The sequence below is a fragment of the Carlito syrichta genome, unplaced genomic scaffold (assembly GCF_000164805.1).
Source record: "Carlito syrichta isolate Samal-C Ts95f unplaced genomic scaffold, Tarsius_syrichta-2.0.1 Scaffold302367, whole genome shotgun sequence".
Taxonomy (NCBI): Eukaryota; Metazoa; Chordata; class Mammalia; order Primates; family Tarsiidae; genus Carlito; species Carlito syrichta.
The window spans coordinates 74,260-90,842 of record NW_007246463.1 but is presented as its reverse complement, the minus strand read 5'-3'; positions in this window follow the sequence as shown (position 1 = coordinate 90,842).

Sequence of the window (16,583 nt, the reverse complement as noted above, 5' to 3'; positions counted from 1 at the left end):
GTCCTAAATACATGAAGGGAGATAAGCCATGTTCATAGATTAGAAAACTCGATAATATCAACATGTCAGTTTTACCAAATTGTTGTATAGATTCAATGTAATACCGATTAAAACCCAGGAGAATCAGGATAATTTTTTTAATTTAAAGGATAATTTAAAGGATTTAAAATAGACCAAAATAGCCACAAACAAACAAAAAAGCACAACAAAGCTGGATGGATAACATTACAGGTACTTGGTTTCAAGACTTTAATATAAAGCCTCAGTAATTAAGTGGTATGCATGTGGTATTAGTATAAAGATTTTAAAAAACTATGAAACAAAAGGTTCCATAAATCTTTATACATATATATATATATATATATATCTCAAGTTTTCTAATATATATATCCTGACATAAAGAGATTTTTAAAAGAATTTTATTTCAAAGATGTGGGGTATAGTTCAGGGTTAGGTATACAAATGGTCTTTGTACAGGTAAAGTTTGGGCTTCATCTTGGTCCCCACTTCATCTGGTTTGAGAAGAGTTTATTTATTTATTTTTAATCAAAGTGCTGAGACAATTCAATGGGGAAAGGAAAATCTTTTCAACAAATGGTGCTGAAACAATAGGACATCCTTATGGGAAAATAAATGGAGTTGGCCCCATCTCACTCACACAGGGACCCACCTGGGCAACTTGGCAAGATCTCATCTCTACAATAAATCAAAAAATCAGCCGGGCGTGGTAGCACATGCCTGTAATTCCGGCTACTTGGAAGGCTGAGGTGGAAGGATCACCGGAGCCCAGCAGGTCGAGGCTGCGGTGGCCGGGAGCAGCCACTGCACTCCAGTCTGGGCGACAGAGTGAAACTCCAACTTAAAAAAAAAAAAAAGAATTAATCTGAAGTGGACTACAGACTTCCATAAGGTAAGAGCTAAACCTATAAAATTTAGAGAACAAAGTATAAAATAACATCTTTATCACCTAGTGGTATACAAAGATTTCTTAAGGTGGACACAAAAAAGCACTAACTATAAAAGTATATATTGATAAGGTAGACATCAGTATTAAGAACTTCTTAACAAAACAGTTAAGCAAATAAAAAGGCAGGCAACAGACTGCAAGAAACTACTACAATACATTCATCTAACAAAGGATTTATATACAGAATGTAAAAGAAACTACTATAATCAATAAGAAGACTAGCAACCCCGTTTTTAAAAGTAGACAAAAGACTTGAAAAGACAAGTTATAAAAGAAGATATACACAAGGCTAACAAGTATATGAAAAATGTTCATCAGGGAAATGTGTATTCAAACCAGAATGTGGTACCATTTCACACACACCAAAGTGGCCAAAATGAAAATTCCTACATCATATGTTGATGAGAAAGTGCAGCAACTAGAACTCATACACTGCTGAGAAGAGCATAAAAATGGTACAACCACTTTAGAAAATGGGTGGTTTCTTACAAACATGTATCTACCCCATTATCTAGTATTCCTCTTTCTACTTATTTACCCAAAATAAATAAAATCATATGCCAACAAAAATACAAGAATGTTCATGGCAGCCTATTCAACATAGCCAAAATATGGAAACAAACCAAATGTCTATCAACAGAAGAATAGATTTTAAAACAAAAAACCGTTGTGCCATATTCATACAACGAATTACTATTTAGCAATAACAAAAATAATGAATTATTGATACAAGAACAATTGGATGAATCTCAAAAACATTGTGTAGAGCAAAAAAACCCACACCATTTATTATTCCACTCATATGAAGTTCTAAAACAGACAGGAAAAAATCTAGGTGTTAAAAATCAGGACAGTGATGCCATGGGGCTGGAGATTGTCTACAAAGAGGCACAAGAGATCTCTCTGTGTCTTGAGTGAACTTTATTAAATGGGTGTTTACATTTATCCATATTCACTGAATTGTACATTAGCAAATTGTGAAATTAAGTAAGCATACATAATATATATATATATAAAACTACATGGTATGTGTATATATGTATAGTATATTTACTACATTTTATACACATATACACATATATAATGAATGTTAGCTGTGACTTACAAAAGAATAAACTGAATTGAATAAAGATTCCATGGATATCTATGGTCAGTGTTTAACATCTCTCTCTCTCTACACACACACACACATACACACATACACACACACACACACACACACACACACACACACACACACACACACACACACCTCTCAGTGGGAGAGATGGGGCAGGGAGAGAGAGAGAGAACAGGAAAAGAGAAAGTAGACAATGTAGTGCTACAGTGTGAATGTGTCCCATCCAGAATTCATGTTGAAACTTAATCCCCACTGTGGTGGTATTAAGAGGTAGGCCTTTCATTTCATGAAGTGATTAAATCATGAGGACTCTGCCTTCATGGATGGACTGGTGCCTTATGAAAGGGCTAGAGGAAACTAGTTTAGGACTTTTTTTTTTTTGCCTTCACCCTCTGGAGAATACAGCAGCAAGGTGCCATCTTGGAAGCAGAGAGAGGCTCTCACCAGACACCAAACCTACTGGCACCTTAAAAATCTTAGACTTCTCAGCCTTCATAAATGTGAGAAACAAATTTCTGTTCTTTACATATTGCCAAATCTATGGTATTTTGTTATAACAGCATGAATGAACTAAAACATGAAGACAGCAAGTAGGGCTAACTTGTTGGGTAAGTTCTGCTATAAAGAGATTCAGAAAAAATAGAGTGGGAAGGGAATGCAGAGTCAAAGAAAGGGTTTTTATAAGTCAAGAGATATTTAAGCAAGTTTTGCAACACAGAATGATTCAGAAAAAAAGGAAAAATACATGAAGATGTAGGAAAAAGAGGGCACAAATGTGGAAGTGATGTCTTTGAGACGGTGAGAAGGGGAGCATCCAGCAAAAAATGAAAGGCTCTTCAGAGAGATCCTTAAACAACCCTCCTGTTGCTGTTGTTTTTTTTTAAACACCCTAAATTCAAAGAGCTGGTTCACTTAAAAATATTTATTGTGGTGCTGGCATACATTAAAAAAAAACAAAACAATTTTGTAACTAAGGAAGGATGATGAATTTGGGTTAAGGGACTGTCATAAAGGTTTTAGAAACTGATAACTTTAATAGCTATTCCAAAAGGCAAGCACAGCAAAAAGTGGAAATATGAAAAACTTCCTGGTCCAATCTAAGTTTAAGGGCTGAGTTAAGGTTAAGGTTACAGTAGAATAACTGCTAATCATCCTTCCCTCATTTTGAACTGATTGAAAGCTCCAACTCTTACATAAGTGCTGCAAATATCCTAAACTGCCTGTGATTTTCCTAAGCCTCACTGGTTTAGAATTAATATCACTAAAGCTCCATTTTCACCACATACAGGACTATCTCACAAAAAGAGCCTGTGTTCCACATTGACAAATACCCACAGCTTGAGATTAATAGTCAGGATTTAGGAGGGCAGGAACCTTCGATAAAAGCCACATGTGAGGGCCAAAGTGGATTTTTAATATTGGGGACAACAAGCATTAACTAATTTTTCCTACTGGAGTGCACTGTCCTTTAGTCTCTATTTTTGCTCCTAATTGTTCCTGCAGGTAGTAGGTTAACATGTAACGTACTTAGAGAAGGAGGCAATTGAATATGGCATAGATACTGAAAGAAAGGGCTCAATAAAAGAGCAGCATGTGCTCTAATCTGGCCTTTCACAACATCCACTATCAAAGAGCTTTGGGGGTTTAAGGGGATTAGATACCATAACCCATCTGTCAGGTCATTATGGAAGGAAACGCTCCCGCTGTTTTCAAGGGAAGATGCCCTACTGTATATTATTATCATTAAGCATTTACAGAGTACTGTAGACTTGCAAAGCACTTTAAAAGCATTTTTGTTGTTCCCCACAAAACGCTGTCAACTCCAAGGATTATCTACAAATGAAGAAACTGAGGCATGGGAAGATGGTGGCAAATGTTTCAACCACCCAGGGAGTCATTAGCAGGATCTAGGAGGGGAACTTGGAGGCTTGAGAGAAGGGAATACCTTCTATCTGCTCCTCCCTAAAAACATGACAAAAGTGTGTGTGTGTGTGTGTGTGTGTGTGTGTGTGTGTGTGTGTGTGTGTTAAGGCCAAGACCAGTTTTCTTATGTTTTCCTGCAATCTTATGCATTATTCCATAACAAATACTTATGAGTTATTTTCTGTAGACACAGGATGTATCTTAACAGCAGTTGAACATCATGATTGACACTGTTCCATATGGGAGGAGAAGCAGAATGCATTCAAGCATAAGCATGTGCAAAGATGGACTGATATATCGTGGCTATCATTTACAAAAGTAGAGATCCCAAATCTAAAGCATAATGAGGCAAAAATGAAATACTACATGTCCATTCATCCATATTGCTTGTAATTTGCTAGAAATAATTTAGTAAATAATTTCAGTAAAACCTAAGCAAACAACTTACTACAGGGCAAAAAATAAAGGTGTCTACTGGAAAACAGCAAAGCTATTTAATATGGGCTCCTAGGAGAGGAGCTCTAACACTCCACAATAACATGGGTGCAGTTATCTGATAGGGTTTCTTTTTCTGAAAGCTTCCCTTCTACTTAGAACAAAAGTATGGAAGTCATTTTTGTGAGTCTTAGTATTGAGGGGATTATAGTTTTCCTTTGAAAGGAAATTAATCTCCATTAAAATAAGAAACAAATAGCACTGATATATTTAGACCTTAAAGGGAGAAATTATATGCCTCAAGTGTGCACAAAATGTTTAAATATACTGATCAAACTGGATGATTTAATTAAAAGGCTGTGTTTTATATCTTTTAGAGTTGTTATGATTTCCCCCAATGAAGCAAAAACAATTTTTCATACTATTCTTTAATCATGAGTGATAAAAGTGATTACTGATAGTCACTTATTTATTCTTTTATTGATTACCTACTACATACCAGACACAGTCTCTTTCACAAGGAGTTTACAGCCTGGCAAAAGAGATAAGATATATTCACATATAACTGCATTACAAGGTATGGTGTTTTTCTTAAGTGAATTATAGATAAATTACTCTAGAGCTTGAAGGAAGGTTCAATGTTGGAGAGAGTTATTATTTCATTCATTGAGGGAGGAAGGGTCAAATAAGAAAGGAGGAAGAATGTGGATAGGTTTTACTGGGCAGATTTCAACTAAGGTGTTTCTCCAGGCTGTATAGGGATTGGGCAAACAGGGAAGTACCGAAGGAGATATTTTAGAAGGTAGTGTGGATTGCCTGAGCCCGCGGGTTCGAGACCCGCCTGGGCAACTTGGCGAGACCTCATCTCTACAATAAATCAAAAAATTAGCCGGACATGGTAGTGCGCGCCTGTAGTTCCAGCTACTCGGAAGGCTGAGGCGGAAGGATCGCCGGAGCCCAGCAGGTCGAGGCTGCGGTGGCCGGGAGCGGCCACTGCACTCCAGTCTGGGAGACAGAGTGAGACTCCAACTAAAAAAAAAAAAAGAAGGTAGTGGCCCAGGAGAAGTCACAAGGGCAAAGAAAGAGCGTGCAGAGGAGATCTCTCAATAGCTGTAACAGTTCACAGTTACTAAATGGTTAAGCTGAATCACAACTAGGTATAAAAGGAAGTAGGAGAGAAGGCAAAGGCAGACACCAATCAGTGACACTGTGCCCAAATCTGGTTAATCATCAGACTTTGCATCAAAGAAATGCAAGTTAAAACCACACTGAGATACCACCTAACTCCATGATGGTCATCATCAATAACTCAAAAAACAACAGATGCTGGAGAGGAAGGGGGGGAATACTTCTATACTGTTGGTGGGAGTGTAAACTAGTACAGCCTCTGTGGAAAACAGTGTGGCAATTCCTAAAAGATCTAAAAATCAACCTTCCATATGACCCCACAACCCCCCTACTGGAAACATACCCAGAGGAACTCAAATCACTCTATGAAAAAAATACCTTGCACACGTATGTTTATTGCAGCATTGTTTACAATAGCAAAAACATAGAACCAGTCATGCTGCCCATTGAAAGAGGACTGGATTAAAAAAACTGTGGCACATATACAATTGGAATATTACACAGTCATAAAGCAGGACAACATTATGAACTTCACAGCAACTTGGATAGACTTAAGTCTATAATACTGAGTGATCCATCACAAGAACAAAGAACTGAGTACCACATGTTCTCACTTATAAGCAGATCTTGAACAATTATCACAATACTATAAGAAAGGGATTGGCAGTAGTGAGAAGCTGTGTGTGTGTGTGGGGAGGGGTGGAATTGGCAGTAGTGGGAAACTGCCAGGGGAGGGGGGGGGTCACATCTCATCAATAAGGGTACCTGCATAATGAACATTTATATAACCAATCCTGAATTGTACCCCACATCTTTAAAATAAAAAAAATGTTTTAAAATCATCAGACTCTGTACAAATTCTAAGAGATCCTCAATCCAGGAGATTATGATTCTATTTATTTGGATTTAAAGGTTAGGGTAAAGCCAAATCTTTTCTCATTCAGTTTGCCCCTACTTTTTAAACTCACTCCCACTCACTCCTAATCCTCCTTACCTCTCACCTGGGTGACAGCAATGCCTCCTGCCTTGCTTTCCCATTACGACTAGAATCATGTTTCTAAAATGTATGGATGCTCCTCACTGTCCCTGCTTCAAACCATTGATGAATCCATATTGCCTAATGAAAGACATGATATACTAGTTAGTCAAACTATGGACAAGACCTATTTTTCCTGCTTTGTCTTACTCCCCCCCGCACAAATGCATACATACACACACTCCCTCTCCTTTCCTGAAGCCCATTCAGCCTCTGTTGGAATGATCCGTGCCCACTTCTCTCCCAGAAGAAATATTAATTATATTTAACATTTCATTCCTGGGAATCTATTCTAGAGGAATAATCTGAAGGTTAAGGTATCTCTTTTGCCTCATCTCTTGTTTCCCACCTCACTCTAGCTCCAGCAGTAAGGAACTATTTGCAGTTCACATTGTCTCTGGGTCTTTGCAAATGGTGTTCCCTCTGTTTGATGGCTTCCTGCTGGTTGATTTTTCCTTTGCTTTTTAGTTCTATGTATTTCAGCCTTAAAGGATCAGTTCAAATGTCCCTCTCCTGTCAAATCTTCTCCATCCTACTAAGCATTTAGTTCTTCCCTTCATTGGACTTCCATACACCTTGATCATATCTCCATTATCACATTCACCACATTGAATGATAATGGTTTACAGGTCTCTCTCTCTCTAAACCACAAGAGCCAAGAGAACAAGAAGCATGTCTTGTCTATATGCATGCTTTATCATTAGGGTTAAGCCCTTCAACACTGCAAATAAATTAATAAATGGCTCAAACGAGACATTATGAAAGTTTAAGTCGAGGATGTTTGGAAGGTTGTTGTAGAGGTAAAATTTAAAGGCTTGTTAAACATGAAATGCAATGCTGAAAGAGGTATCAAAGGCCAGGTCAAATCTAGGTGATGGTGAGAATGATCTTGACAAAAGAAAGCAGTAAGCATGATGAGAAAGAGACTAAAAGAAGAACCCTGACAACTTCAGCCTGAAACTTAAGGAGGACAAGGAAAAAGAGAGCTCTAAGTTCTAGGTATGGACTCGTGAGACATAGGGATCAACTCACTCATTATTCTCTGTAGTCTGGGAAATCTAGATATTTCCAAACTATACCTCATAATTCTTCTTTCTTTAGCTCTCATGCCATTGAGATACAGCGTGGATAGCTATTAGTTCACTGTATGACTACCTAAGAATCAATAGATGTGTAACCAGTGTATTGAAAGGGTTGAACGTAATGAATACAAACAGAAAGCAGCTGTATTTTCCTCCTACCACTGCCTTTCAATATGTCAGATTCCTCTTTCCTATACTTTAATGGCATTTCAAGTAGCTCCCCTAACATCCTAGTCATTTTTAACAACCACAACAAAATTAATCTCATTTCAGTAATTATGACTCACTTCCAGGTAGGAAAAGACTCTGTTAACTTTAAGATTTTAATCTTATCTCTCATTCAAAGCTTCTCCCCTTCCCCCTACACAGGTTGAGGCCCTACCCGACTCCAAGCTCAGAGAAGGGGAGCAAGGTCTTCTCTTTCATTCTCTGTCTCCTTCACTATTTATGTCTGGCTTTTCTAGAGTAAGACAGGAGGAAAGGAGTGTCTAGAGAAAGAGACAAAATATTTTCACTTAGATGGTGCTCCTTAAAGTTCTCTAGTGACTATACCTGGGTTCTTACATGCCATTGTTAAGTCCAAATGTTAACTTTTTGCAGGGTCTATTTGTGGGAACTTCAGAGTCCCCTAATTCTCTGATGTGGGCACTACCCAGCTAACTTCCTACAATTCCCATATACACACACACAAGCACAAACATACACATAAGGAGTCCCATCCAGGCAGCTGGAGCCTGGTTATTTCCAACACTTCTCCATGGAAACCAAATCCACGTGACACCAAGTGATGGGAGCACAGGCTTATCTTACTGCTGCCCCTTCTCCAGCACAGGTGGCTCTATAAGCTCCACAACATCTTGATGAGTCCCCAACACTCAATAATGAATGGCCTTTTCTTTGTCTCAGAGAGATCTGCCTTGTTAAAAACAGAAATGAAAAGAGAAAGAAAAGAAACAGTCGATGCTCAGCTGAGTTTTAAAGTAGATTTATGAAACTGATATCAGAGACAAAAGTGTGAAAACTAAAGCTTTACTTGCAAGAATGAGGTTATTTTGCAAGAAGAAGAATTGTTTTTAAAATTCAAAAAGCATGGCTTAGGGAATTAGGCAAGAAATAAAAAGACAAAGCACTGAAAGAGCTCAGGACATAAAGCTTATGCCATAAACACTAATTAGAAAGACCAAAAGAGAGTTAGGTTACTGCACTCCAGAGGAGACAAAATCCAGAGGGCTGTAAGAGGAAAGACAATAATGGAGCAGAATGTGACGGGGATGAGAAGTCAGTGAGACCCAGGATGGGGGCCCAAGCCTGAGGGAAGCCTGAGCGAAGACACGGTGCACCCAGAAACTGCCCGGGCTTAGCCAGAGTAAAAGCCATGTCAGCATCAAGCACCAGAGAGGCACAAAGAACTATCTCATTGTCCTAAGTCCTTTCTGAGCGCATCCCATGGACCACTGCACATATCTCGTGCTAAGAAATTACATCAGCTGTACTTTCCATTACCATTCAGGGAGAATTTACTATCCACTTAAGTCTACCTATCACCTGGTCTAAGCCCAGTCTGAGGGAAGGAATGAACTTGAAAGCCCCCAACACAGTGTCCTGGAATCCTAGCATGGTAGCATCACTGTGGAAGAAGAGGCCACCAGCCCCCAGCTCCCATACATGGGTTGCACTGAGTAGACTGCTCTCACCCAAAGCCCCCAACTACCCCCATGTCACAACACCATCCTTATACATTATTTCTCTCAGGAGAAGGTCTTAGGATAAGGTCTAAACACACCTTAAAACAACAACCTAATGCTTATCTAGAAGAAAAGCATGACAACAACAAAATAAAACTTGACAATTTGGAAACTGTAGAATAAAGCAAGGTAAGTTTCCACTTTACTTGCGACATGTTATGCCTCTAGCTACCTACCAGTTGGGCTTCAAACCAATTTCTTCCTTGGTATCATATATTAAGAGCAATACAACAATACTTGCTGTCTTCTAGGAACTAAGTTATTTGAATATGTCCCTTGCCTTATCAAAAGAAAACCAAGAAAAAGAATATGTAGAGGAGGTATGGCTATGAAGAACACCAAAGTCAAACCAACATAAGTATTTAGAGATGCTATATGTTAATTTGGTGATATTCAATTTTCAAAATTAAATACCTAAAATTTCCCAGGTCACAAAAAACATCTTGAGTGCATTCCACATTTCCCTAGATATTCACAGGCAAGCATTTTACTCAGCCTTTGAGGAACGTTCCAGAAGGCCCTGAAATGTATTTGTATTGACCATTTCAAAACCTGTCAGTGCTGACAGTAATTCCAAATCATGATTCCTTCTATTGCTTTCTACATCAAGAGGCTAAAGCACGGATAGAAAACTTCCAATATTTAATTTATTAGTCTCTGGAAGTGTGACCACAAACAGTTTATATATTCTATTCATGCCTATTGTTGCAAAATACCTTTGTAGTCTACAAGATATTACTCAATAAAACATTGTTTTCTCTGTTTTTTAAACACTTTAACAAACATTTACTAGGAACCTAGGAGCTAAAGACACAAAGATAAATGAGAAACAATCCTTGCCTTTAGGGAGTTCATAATCTCTTTCATTTAGTGTGTTTATATGGTGTTCTCTTCTTTTTTTTCTATTCAATTTATCTAGATAAATGGGGTGTGTATGTTGAACTTTGCATCCATACTCTGTGTCGCTGTATTTAGGGGCAAACCTGAGTCTCTCTGCCTCTCTTTGTAGAACTCCATATGAATGTCAGAAGTCTAATTTTTGTTTTCTCCCTCTCTCTACTTCAAACTTCCTTATACTCCTTCCTTCTTCCTTAGGAAGTGAAGTGAAAGTATATTTTGTTCAATTTTTGTATTCCTTGATCTTAAATATTAACTTTTACACTTCAAATATTTCTGCATCATTTACTTATATAGCCCTTATGTCATATATCAGTAGAACTTGACAGAAAAACAAATTCTCGATCTTCTGAACTGACAACTCCCAGATAAGATTTTATATATATATATCCATGAATAATAGAAGGATGAATATATTCATCACTCATTTTTACTCATTGTCTGACATCAAAAGTTTCAGTATGATTTTCATTAGGGTTGGCTCATTTCTTTTATGTTCATAGGATGTGGGCAGGATAATACAATTTAACTTAAGAGCAATAAGAAATACCCCTCAAAGAAATCAGAAAATGAACAGATTATAATCAAAGAGAAAAATTATCTAATACCTAGAAAATAACATGTAAACAAACCTGGCTCAATCACCACTTTATTTCATGCCCCCATATAATTAAGTCTCAGGCATACAATAAAGTCAAGTTTTACAAATATATTAATCAAACTCTATTTTATGAAACTCCAGTATCATAAAATCAGTCAGACCATTCACTTTATTCATTATTCTTTTGGGGCTCTTTATTTTTAGTCTTAGTCTTACTTCATCTTAGCTCTAAGTGCTGGGTGATGATTATTATCCCCGATGAATGTGATCCTGAAGCTCTCACCTCCCTCGCATCTACTTTGGGAAACTTGATGACTCCACAACTGTAGACTGCTGCTGCTCCCTGTCTCTAACCTGCACAACATGTCGGAGTTCTCTCTGTGGGGACCTACGATCCTTTGTTCCGATAGCTGCCTTTTCTCTATGTTGTATGATCGGAGAAAGTTTTGAAGATCTTTCGGTCGCACTTCTGCATTTGGAGCTTACACTGAAAATCAACTGCACCATTTGCACTGCTACCCAGAGCATCTGTGTAGCTCAAACATCACACCTGCCCTCTCTTCATCCCCACAATAGTCCTTGCTGACTTCATGGTCAACTCTCACAGTAGGCCTAGAGTAATTTAGTTCAGTCAAAACTTAGGCTACACGTACTCCATGCCAGACAATCTGCGTTTGGAGACAGAAAATAAAAAGACAGGAACTTGGTCTTAATTATTTAGTGTACAATTTCATAGGAGGAAAATAAACCTCAATAATCACAAAAAAAGTTTAATGCAACTTTAGAAATAAGGATTATGTACACTTGACATAAAGGACTGAAACTCCTATTAATGAGAATGGTAGGAGCAGGTGGAAGCAGGTGAGAATTTTTAACAGATTTCTGGTAAAGGAAACAGCATTTTTTAAAAAAGGAAACAGCATTTTTAAAAAAAGGAAAAGCAAGGCGATAAACAGTAGAGTTTCTTCCAAGAGTATGCATGGAGCATATATTATGGATAAGTAAAGAGCAGCTTGGAGAGATTATATAAAAGGCTGAAGATGGCAAAACCAGTATTAGACCGACAAAGAGTACACAGGTCTATCTGACTCTAAAATTTATGATCTCTATATAACTGCCTCAGAACAGAAGTCATCTGCTATCCATATCATACCTATATAGCAACATGAGATACCTTCTTAATTCCATGTTGATACTTGTGCTTCCCATAATACATTCAGTTGAATTTAAACTGGTTTCCTTCCCCTACGGCTCCATTGAAACTGCTCTTGTGAAGGTCACATACAGCCCTGTGATGCCTAATCCACCTCTCTCATCTTACCCAACTTCTGCACAGCTTTCAGTTCTTGGAAAATCTCTCCCCTTGGCTTCTATGACCCCCAAACACTTGGTTTTGCTCTAACCGCTGCAGCTGTTATTTTCAGTCTCCTCCACTACCCCTTCAAGCTCTTCACCACTTCTAGTGCAGGAACACACAGGCATAGCCGTGCATCTTTCTACTCCCTACTTTCTTTTCCAAAATGAGCTCATTTTGACACAATGGTTTTAAACATCTCTAACAGTGCATGCCGAATGGCAGAGGAGTGGCTAAAAGTGTAAACCCTGGGGTCAGGCTTCCTGGATTCTAATCCCAGTTCCACCGAGTAAACGAAACTAGGTGATCTTGAGTTAGGTGCTTAACCTCTTTGTGTCTGAGTTCTCTTATTTAAAAACGGAGAAGATAATAGTAGCTACAATTATATACAATTGACTTCCCTACATCTCCACATACTTATCAAACTTAAAGTGTCCCAAACTGATTTCTGTATTTCTCATCCCCTGACAAATCTGTCCCTTCCCATATCAATAAATGGCGCCATCACACACTCAGATACTAAAGTCAAAAAGTCCAAGAACTTCCTTGAGTCTTTCTCTTTATTGATATCCAGTACCAGCAAGTCTCATATTCTCTGCCTTCACATAAATTCTAAATATTTCCAGTTTTTTTCATTTCCTCTTTCCCACCCTAATCCTAAAACCATCATCTTTTACTTGGACAACTTTACTAGCCTCCCAAATGACCTTCTTATGTTCACACTTGCCACCGTACAATCTACTTTCCATACAGAAGTAAGAATTCTCCTTTTTAAAAGGTATGGTAGATTACATCACTCCTCTGCTTAAAACCTTCCAGTGGCTTCCCACTGAATTTACACCATGAACTTCCCATTGAATTTACACCATGGCCTAAAAAATCCCATTCCTCTCCAATCTCATTTGAACCACTCTCCCTGACTCTTCACACACTAACCACAACGGCCTTTTTCTGTTCCTTAAACGTGCCATCTTGTGCTACTCCAGGACCTCTGGGTTTCAGAGGAATGTTTGCTTCAGTGGAATGTTCTTCTAGTGGAGATATTTTTACCACTGAATCACTAGTACTTATAGACATATCTGGCACATAGTATGTGCTCAGTCTGTATCTGTTTAATAAGCGATTAATTGATTAATGGTTCTTTCAAATAAGTCAAGATTTCATTCATTTAATTTATATTTTAAATTCGCCAGAGGTGCTCTCTGTGTAAAGGAGCCCTGAAGTGAAATATTTTTAAATGTGTAGAATCATTCTTAAGTTACAATTTTAAAAATGGAATTTTTACAGTTATAAGAATATGTTATATATATATATATACATATATAATTATATATATGATCCAAAAATGCTTTTTAAAAAAAGTGGCTCACTGAACACATACAATTTGTTACATTCTAAGATAACTATGTCAAATATAGAACTGAGCCCAGGATCTTATATATAATTGTTATTGTTTCAAAACTAAATATGAAAGGGTCAGAGTAGTACCAGATGTCAAGGGTACACAGGCTAATGCTTCCTTGTGGCACTGATATTCCTAACACAAACCCATCAACATTCTTTACAGCAAGCTATAGAAACCATGCAAATATTTACACAGAATTTTTAAAAACTCCATAAGCTTCTTCCTATAAAGACTTCTAAAAATAAATAATTTACATGTATTTCTATTTTTTCTGAATTTTTCTCCATTTAAAATCACACAAAAATGTAACTTTCCTGAACATACAGAACTATTGCATTTATTTGTAGCCATGACCATTTTTTTTTTTCTTTTTCTTCCTCCACCTTGGTAAATCCCCACACTCACCCCCCACCCCAGCTGACAAGTATCTTAAGATCCATAAATCATGAGTTTAATAAGTATAATAAATAGCTTGTTGTGGGCATTTTTAAGATTTAGTCTTCCTGAGTTTTAACTGATCTCTTTTGCAGGTACTCCTGCTGTTATATGGAAGCAATATAAGTTTAATATTTAGTTACTACAACCTAAGGACACTAGGTTTTACTAAAGTACGAAAACAGTGAGTAGAAATGATGTTGATAAAATAATCAAGGCAGGACTTTGCACCACAAACTACAACAAAAGTTATAATTCATGTTTGTAATTATTTAAAAGTTTAAAATGTAATGATGAAATCTTCACATTTCCATTTTAAAGTGTCAGTTGTTTATATTCAGAGAGTTGCCACTACATTTAATAGTACTAAAATCTTCTTAAACAAAAATTCTAGAGATACCAGTTCTCTTAAAGTAGGATATTACGTATCTTAATTTTTTTAAAACAATACAAATTACAAATCCCCCAGTCACATATTTTAAACTCTTATAATTTTTCCTAATCTCATTATGCCAGATGGAGAAAATGTATCCCGTTGAAAGCCATTTCTAACAGGAAAAAAAATATCAATTTTTAGATACTCATAAACATGAACCATAAATGAAATCATAATGAAGTAGCATATTGTGCATAGAAGCTATCTAAAGATTAAAAACATGATCTCTGTAGAATGCATCATCAACTGCCATACCCTAACTACTGCACCTCATCCATCAAGTTGAAAGTCAGGTAAAGTAATAGATTCCTAAATAAAGCATGTTCATGATGCCACTGCTTAACAATGTAAAATGGCCATGCCAACGTATTTTGTAAAGTGTGCTTATATTGCTCTCTCTTGGCGAAAAAGTAGTACTGTTCAATTTGGTTTTAAACTTTTTTAAAAAAGGTTTTCCTGTTAAGATAAACAGTCTGTTTTGATACAGTATTTCCAGCGCCATTTGCACAAATTAAAGTGCTAATTGCTAACCTTAGAACAGTTAGAACTACTTTAAATAATTCCGAGTTTCTAAATTGATGTGAATTAAAAGCCAGTTGGAGCACACACTCAAATGTTTTTCATTTATGGACTCCCAGGAGATTTAATTTTGTAATAAAAAGTACCAAACAAAATGAAGAGCAGGAGGGTACTAACTATACAAGAATGTGGCTTTGAAAATCGAATTCACTGAAAGAAGGTGAAAATATTGGCAGAGTTTCCTAAGTGCTCTAGCCACTTGTGTATTTGGAGAAACAAATTATGATCCACTTTTTAAAAAAAGTTACTGAATAGACATAAGAGGAAGAAGAAGTACAAATATGCAAAAGAGAAAAACAAAACCAAACAAAAAGCTTTTGTGATAACCAATTTTAAGATCAGAACCAGTGGCACGCTGGAACCAGCTGGTATCAGTCTGCAAGAACTGACTGTGCACATATCTTCCCAATTCCACGTTCAGTGGCATAACTTTGAATGGAGAAATCTGTCATGGAGGGAGTATCTGCAATACAGAAGTTGGCAAATACTGTAAATAAGGGTTTTGTCTGTGTGTGTTTGTGTGTGTGTGTGTGTGTGTGTGTGTGTGTGTGTGTGTGTGTGTGTGTGTTTCTTTTTTGGAAGACTGGTTGTTAAATATCTACCAGCATACCAATAAAAATGCCAAAGAACAAGCCAAAAAGACCTTTCCCTTTGACCAACATCAATTGTTATGTGATTAGCTAATTTTCCTAATTGTAATGAATATAAGTGTCAAATAAAGAACTTCTCAGAAGAAATCATCACATAATAAATATTGTGTAAGTGAAAATACTACTAAATTTAATATAGTACCTTGAAACAAAAGGACATCTTTTCATACACAGAAATCAAACAATATATAGTATTTTATTGTCAGAATAGAAACGATTCACAATGACCATTTCCTCTCCTCTAAATCAATAAATCAAGTATTTTCAGAGAGAGGCACCTCAGTCATATCTCTAACCAGGTCACTACAGCAAAGAGCTGAGTAACCTTTGGGGAACTGTTAACTCATCAAAATACCACATTCAACCAAAGTGAAAAAATGTTTTGCATGTTTTTATATTTTAAATATGAGACTGGTGACACCAATGTTCAATAGCATGAATGAAGACATAAAAGGTGTCAGCAGAAGTTTGTTCAGCAAAGACTTGATGATGTTCCATAAACTAAGCCCTGCACATGCTCCCTGGATTATACTCACCAAGAGAAAGCAACACTCGGCCGAGTTTCGTAGCTCAGCCTGTAATCCCAGCGTTTTGGGAGGCCAAGGTGAGTGGATTGCCGGAGCCTGTGGGTTTGAGACCTACCCGGGCAACTTGGTGAGACCTCATCTCTACAATAAATCAAAAATTAGCCGGGCATGGTAGCGCACGCCTGTAGTTCCGGCTACTTGGAAGGCTGAGGCGGAAGGATCGCGGAGCCCGGCAGGTCAAGGCTGCGGTGGCCGGAAGCGGC